Source organism: Somniosus microcephalus, chromosome 12 (assembly GCF_052327205.1).
Source record: "Somniosus microcephalus isolate GS21.2 chromosome 12, FLI_Smic_1.0, whole genome shotgun sequence".
In the NCBI taxonomy this organism is placed as follows: domain Eukaryota; kingdom Metazoa; phylum Chordata; class Chondrichthyes; order Squaliformes; family Somniosidae; genus Somniosus; species Somniosus microcephalus.
In genome coordinates this window covers 210,727,691-210,735,190 of record NC_140998.1, presented here as the reverse complement: position 1 = coordinate 210,735,190, position 7,500 = coordinate 210,727,691, and positions in this window count along the sequence as shown.

The window sequence follows — 7,500 nt, the reverse complement described above, 5'->3', positions numbered from 1 at the left end:
TGTCGGAGGGGCGGTACTGAGGGAGCGCTGCACTGTCGGAGGGGCAGAACTGAGGGAGCGCCGCACTGTCGGAGGGGCAGTACTGAGGGAGAGCCGCACTGTCGGAGGGGAAGTACCGAGGAAGCGCCGCACTGTCGGAGGGGCAGTACTGAGGGAGCGCTGCACTGTCAGAGGGGCAGTACTGAGGCAGCGCACCACTGTCGGAGGGGCAGTACTGAGGGAGTGCTACACTGTCAGAGGGGCAGTACTGAGGGAGCACTGCACTGTCGGAGGGGCAGTACTGAGGCAGTGCCACACTGTCGGAGGGGCAGTACTGAGGGAGCGCCGCACTGACGGAGGGGCAGTACTGAGGGAGCGCCGCACTGTCGGAGGGGCAGTACTGAGGGAGCGCCGCACTGTCGGAGGGGCAGTACTGAGGGAGCGCCGCACTGTCGGAGGGGCAGTACTGAGGGAGAGCCGCACTATCGGAGGGGCAGTACTGAGGAAGCGCCGCACTGTTGGAGGAGCAGTACTGAGGGAGCGCTGCACTGTCGGAGGGGCAGTACTGAGGGAGCGCCGCACTGTCGGAGGGGCAGTACTGAGGGAGCGCTGCACTGTCGGAGGGGCAGTACTGAGGGAGCGCCGCACTGTCGGAGGGGCAGTACTGAGGGAGCGCTGCACTGTCGGTGGGGCAGTACTGAGGGAGTGCTGCACTGTCAGAGGGGCAGTACTGAGGGTGCGCCGCACTGTCGGAGGGGCAGTACTGAGGGAGTGCTACACTGTCAGGGGGGCAGTACTGAGGGAGCACCGCACTGTCGGAGGGGCAGTACTGAGGGAGCGCCGCACTGTCGGAGGGGCAGTACTGAGGGAGCGCCGCACTGTCGGAGGGGCAGTACTGATGGAGCGCCGCACTGTCGGAGGGGCAGTACTGAGGGAGCGCCGCATTGTCGGAGGGGCAGTACTGAGGGAGCGCTGCACTGTCAGAGGGGCAGTACTGAGGGAGCGCCGCACTGTCGGAGGGGCAGTACTGAGGGAGTGCTACACTGTCAGAGGGGCAGTACTGAGGGAGCACCGCACTGTCGGAGGGGCAGTACTGAGGGAGTGCCACACTGTCGGAGGGGCAGTTCTGAGGGAGCGCCGCACTGACGGAGGGGCAGTACTGAGGGAGCGCCGCACTGTCGGAGGGGCAGTACTGAGGGAGAGCCGCACTGTCGGAGGGGCAGTACTGAGGAAGCGCCGCACTGTTGGAGGAGCAGTACTGAGGGAGCGCTGCACTGTCGGCGGGGCAGTACTGAGGGAGCGCTGCACTGTCGGAGGGGCAGTACTGAGGGAGCGCTGCACTGTCGGAGGGGCAGTACTGAGGGAATGCCGCACTGTCGGTGGGGCAGTACTGAGGGAGTGCTGCACTGTCAGAGGGGCAGTACTGAGGGAGCGCCGCACTGTCGGAGGGGCAGTACTGAGGGAGTGCTACACTGTCAGGGGGGCAGTACTGAGGGAGCACCGCACTGTCGGAGGGGCAGTACTGAGGGAGTGCCACACTGTCGGAGGGGCAGTACTGATGGAGCGCCGCACTGTCGGAGGGGCAGTACTGAGGGAGCGCCGCACTGTCGGAGGGGCAGTACTGAGGGAGTGCTACACTGACAGAGGGGCAGTACTGAGGGAGCACCGCACTGTCGGAGGGGCAGTACTGAGGGAGCGCCACACTGTCGGAGGGGCAGCACTGAGGGAGCGCCGCACTGTCGGAGGGGCAGTACTGAGGGAGCGCCGCACTGTCGGAGTGGCAGTACTGAGGGAGTGCCGCACTGTCGGAGGGGCAGTACTGATGGAGCGCCGCACTGTCGGAGGGGCAGTACTGAGGGAGCGCCGCATTGTCGGAGGGGCAGTACTGAGGGAGTGCTACACTGTCAGAGGGGCAGTACTGAGGGAGCACCGCACTGTCGGAGGGGCAGTACTGAGGGAGTGCCGCACTGTCGGAGGGGCAGTACTGATGGAGCGCCGCACTGTCGGAGGGGCAGTACTGAGGGAGCGCCGCATTGTCGGAGGGGCAGTACTGAGGGAGTGCTACACTGTCAGAGGGGCAGTACTGAGGGAGCACCGCACTGTCGGAGGGGCAGTACTGAGGGAGCGCCACACTGTCGGAGGGGCAGCACTGAGGGAGCGCCGCACTGTCGGAGGGGCAGTACTGAGGGAGCGCCGCACTGTCGGAGGGGCAGTACTGAGGGAGCACCGCACTGTCGGAGGGGCAGTACTGAGGGAGTGCTGCACTGTCGGAGGGGCAGTACTGAGGAAGCGCCGCACTGTCGGAGGGGCGGTACTGAGGGAGCGCTGCACTGTCGGAGGGGCAGAACTGAGGGAGCGCTGCACTTTCGGAGGGGCAGTACTGAGGGAGAGCCGTACTGTCGGAGGGGCAGTACTGAGGAAGCGCCGCACTGTCAGAGGGGCAGTACTGAGGGAGCGCTGCACTGTCAGAGGGGCAGTACTGAGGGAGCGCCGCACTGTCGGAGGGGCAGTACTGAGGGAGTGCTACACTGTCAGAGGGGCAGTACTGAGGGAGCACCGCACTGTCGGAGGGGCAGTACTGAGGGAGTGCCACACTGTCGGAGGGGCAGTTCTGAGGGAGCGCCGCACTGACGGAGGGGCAGTACTGAGGGAGCGCCGCACTGTCGGAGGGGCAGTACTGAGGGAGAGCCGCACTGTCGGAGGGGCAGTACTGAGGAAGCGCCGCACTGTTGGAGGAGCAGTACTGAGGGAGCGCTGCACTGTCGGAGGGGCAGTACTGAGGGAGCGCTGCACTGTCGGAGGGGCAGTACTGAGGGAGCGCTGCACTGTCGGAGGGGCAGTACTGAGGGAATGCCGCACTGTCGGTGGGGCAGTACTGAGGGAGTGCTGCACTGTCAGAGGGGCAGTACTGAGGGAGCGCCGCACTGTCGGAGGGGCAGTACTGAGGGAGTGCTACACTGTCAGGGGGGCAGTACTGAGGGAGCACCGCACTGTCGGAGGGGCAGTACTGAGGGAGTGCCACACTGTCGGAGGGGCAGTACTGATGGAGCGCCGCACTGTCGGAGGGGCAGTACTGAGGGAGCGCCGCACTGTCGGAGGGGCAGTACTGAGGGAGTGCTACACTGACAGAGGGGCAGTACTGAGGGAGCACCGCACTGTCGGAGGGGCAGTACTGAGGGAGCGCCACACTGTCGGAGGGGCAGCACTGAGGGAGCGCCGCACTGTCGGAGGGGCAGTACTGAGGGAGTGCCGCACTGCCGGAGGGGCAGTACTGAGGGAACGCCGCACTGTCGGAGGGGCAGTACTGAGGGAGCGCTACACTGTCGGAGGGGCAGTACTGAGGGAGTGCCGCACTGTCGGAGGGGCAGTACTGAGAGAGCGCCGCACTGTCGGAGGGGCAGTACTGAGGGAGCGCCGCACTGTCGGAGGGGCAGTACTGAGGGAGCGCTGCACTGTCGGAGGGGCTGTACTGAGGGATCGCCGCACTGTCGGAGGGGCAGTACTGAGGGAGCGCCGCAATGTCGGAGGGGCAGTACTGAGGGAGCGCTACACTGTCGGAGGGGCTGTACTGAGGGAGTGCCGCACTGTCGGAGGGGCAGTACTGAGGGAGCGCTGCACTGTCGGAGGGGCTGTACTGAGGGAGCGCCGCACTGTCGGAGGGGCAGTACTGAGGGAGCGCCGCAATGTCGGAGGGGCAGTACTGAGGGAGCGCTACACTGTCGGAGGGGCTGTACTGAGGGAGTGCCGCACTGTCGGAGGTGCCGTCCTTCAGATCAGACTTTAAAATGAGGCCCCGTCTGCTCTCTCAGGTGCGGGGTAAGAGATCCCACGGCCACTATTTCGAAGAAGAGCAGGGGGGCAGTTGTTTGCGGGAGCTTGCTGTGCGCGAATTGGCTGCCGCGTTTCCTACATTACAACAGTGACTGCACTTCAATAAAAGCAATTCACTGGTTGTAAAGCACTTTGGGACGTCCTGAGGTGGTGAAAGGTGCTGGAGAATTGCGAGCTCCATCTCTTTGTCTCTCATTTGACCAACGTTTCACCTCTGACCTCCGGACTGTCCTTTGCCCTTTGTGGTTTGATAGTTGCCAGGCAGCCGGTGACCCATAGCATCTGTTGGTTGTCCCTGTAGGCTGGCTGGCTGAAGGATGAGGTAAGTTAGACGTAGACTATTTTGCAGAATGGTTTATCACACCTCCGCCCTCGGTTAACTCACGGCCAACACTTGGTTCTTTTTCTATGAAGTGGTTGCTCAATAGCCAATTCCTGGCAACAGATTCTTTCTCAAAAATAGAACTCTCGCACAGATTCAGGCTCAGGACACCAGGACGGAGAGAAGGTCCCCTCGTCTGCCCTCTCGGTTGGGAGTAAAGGATCCCAGGTCGCGATTGGAAGAAGAGCAGGAGGGGGAGTTCTCCCCGGTGTCCTGGGGCCAATATTTATCCCTCAACCAACATCACTAAAACCAGATGATCTGGGTCATTACCACGCTGCTGTTTGTGGGAGCTTGCTGTGCAATAATTGGCTGCCGCGTTTCCTACATTACAACAGTGACCACACTTCAAACAAAGTACTTCATTGGCTGTGAAGCGCTCGGAGACGTCCTGAGGTGGAGCAAGGCGCTGGAGAGATGCAAATTCTTTCTTTCCTTATTCACTGATGTTCACAGGTTATCTGGATCCCTCAGTTAGACGTCCATGGCAACTCAGCTCCCACAGTGCCGTTAGGGAGGGAGTTCCAGGATTTTGACCCAGCCACGATGAAGGAACGGCCGATATATTTCCAAGTCAGGATGGTGTGTGACTTGGAGGGGAACTTGGAGGTGGTGGTGTTCCCAGGCGCCTGCTGCCCTTGTCCTTCTAGGTGGAAGAGGTGGCGGGTTTGGGAGGTGCTGCCGAAGAAGCCTTGGCGAGTTGCTGCAGTGCATCTTGTAGATGGTACACACTGCAGCCACGGTGCGCCGGTGGTGGAGGGAACGGAGGGGAAAGTGGTCTCGGCTGCCCTGACCTGATCACCACCCAATGGCTAGTACTGAGAGATCGGGTGAAGGCGGCAGGAGAAGGTGTGTTGGCTCCTTCGGTGGCAGTCTTCTGACGCACAAATAGCTCAACTCGCAGGTGAAGAATACCCGCTTGCTCAGGACCCACGGTGCCTTAACCCATTCTCTCCCTCTGTACCACTCTCTGTCTCTCTCTCTCTCTCTGTCTCTCTCTCTGTCTCTCTGTCTCTCTCCCTCTGTCTCTCCCTCTGTCTCTCTCTCTGTCTCTCTCTCTCTCTCTCCCTCTGTCTCTCTCTCTGTCTCTCTCTCTTTGTTTCTCTCTCAGTGTCTCTCTGTCTCTCTCTATCTCTCTATCACTCTCTCTGTCTTTCTCTCTCCCTCTCTGCCTCTCTCTCTCTCTGTCTCCCTCTGTCTCTCTCGCTCTCACTCCCTCTCTCTGTGTGTCTCTGTCTCTCTCTGTCTCTATCTCTGTCACACTCTCTCTGTCTGTTTCTCTCCCTTTCTCTCTCTCTCTCTCTCTCCCTCTCTGTCACTCTCCCTGTCTCTCTCCCTCTCTCTCTCTCTCTGCCTCTCTCTCTCTCTGTCTCTCCCTCCCTCTCTCTCCCTTTCTCCAATTCCAATTCCAATTCCAATTAAAATGCTTTATTGGCATGAAAGTTTACAGAGAACCATATTGCCAAAGCTTACATAGCAAAAAGGTACAGTTTTCCAACATTCTGTAGGTGTCAATCGATTTGACATTTGTTGGGTACATACAATATTACTTTTAAACAATATTAATTTTAAACAGTCTTTGTACTTCATTTGGTACGTTCAATATTAATTTTAAACAGTCTTAATTTTAAACAGTCCTCAGGTTGTGACATGTTGTTACATATTTGGCCCCAAGGTATGGTCTGTCTCCTTCTCCTAGGACTAATCTCAATTTTGACAGATCATCCAATTCCTTGAAATCTGGGGTTGTTTGGCTTAGCTTGTTGAATAATATGTTTCTTGATGTGTTGAATTTTCCGCATTTTAGGAGGAAATGCATTTCTGTTTCAACCTCGCCAGCCAGACATTGATCGCATATTCTATTCTCTCTAGGCTGCCAGGATTTCTTGTATCTGCCTTTTTCAATTTCCAGTTGGTGGTCGCTTAGTCTGTACCTGGTGAGGGTCTGTCTCTGTTTTGTGTCTCTGATGGTCGTGAGGTAGTCTGCCAGTTTATATTCTCTTTTTAGGGCCCGGTAACATTCTAATCTGCTTTGGCTTTCGGTTATTTTGTTCCAATGTTCCAGGTAGGTTTCTTTGCATTTTTTAATGATTTGGTTCACTCGGATTGGTGTTTGGGCGGCTGTGTTGGTCTGGGGCTGGTCAGGGTCCGGCTGAGTACTTAGTTTCCGTAGCAGCTGACTCAGGGGACTCTTTTCTGGGTTTAGCTCTTGGGTCTGAAAGGCTTTGAAATGAAGGGTGTCTGGGGAGCTAGATTTGAGGTGATTTAGGAAGTTTAGTGCTCGTTTTTGGATGTTTATTATCAATGGGTATCTGCCTAGTTCGGCTCTGCATGCATTTGTTGGCGTTTTCCTTTGGGTGCGAAGGATGCTTCGGCAGAATTCTGCATGTAGGGCTTCTATTGTATGTTTTTCCCATTTAGTGTAGCTTTGGTGATTTAGCGGGCCCCATACTTCACTACCGTACAGTGCAATGGGCAGGATTATGCTGTCAAATATTTTGAGCCAGATTTTGATTGGGATTTGGATGTTGTAGAATTTTCTTTTTATTGCATATAGGGCTCTTCGGGCTTTTTCTTTTAGTGCATTCACTGCTATGCTGAAGCTCCCTGATGCTGTAATAGTTAGACCAAGGTAGGTGTAGCTCATAGTGTGTCCTATAGTGATATCACTGAGGGTAAACTGGTATTTGTTTTCCTGACATCTGGGCCTTTTTTGAAAAATCATGATGTTGGTTTTCTTTAGATTTACTGTTAGAGCCCAATTTTGGCAGTATTTCTCTCTCTCTCTTCCTCTCTCTGTCTCTCTGTCTGTCTCTCTCTCTGTCTCTCCCTCCCTCTCTCTCCCTTTCTCTCTTTCCCTCTCTGCCTCTCTCTCTCTCTCTGCCTCTCTCACTCCCTCTCTCTATGTCTCACTCTCTGTCTCTGTCTCTCTCTCCCTCTCTCTGTTTGTCCCTGTCTCTCTCTCCCTCTCTCTCTCTCTGTCTCTCCCTCTCTCTCTCTCTCTCTCTCTCTGTCTCTCTCTGTCTCTCTCTCTGTCTCTCTGTCTCTCACTCTCTCTGTCTCTCACTTTCTCACTCTCTCTGTCTCTGTCTGTCTCTCTGTCTCGCACTGTCTCTCTCTGTCCCTCTCTCTCTCTGTCTCTGTCTCTCTCTCCCTCTCCCACTCTCCCTCTCTCTGTCTCTGTCGCTCTCCTCCTCTCTTGCTCTCTCTCTCTCTCTTATCTGTCTCTCTCTCCCCCTCTCTCTCTCTCTCTGTCTCTGTCTCTCTCTCCCTCTCTCTGTTTGTCTCTGTCTCTCTCTCCCTCTCTC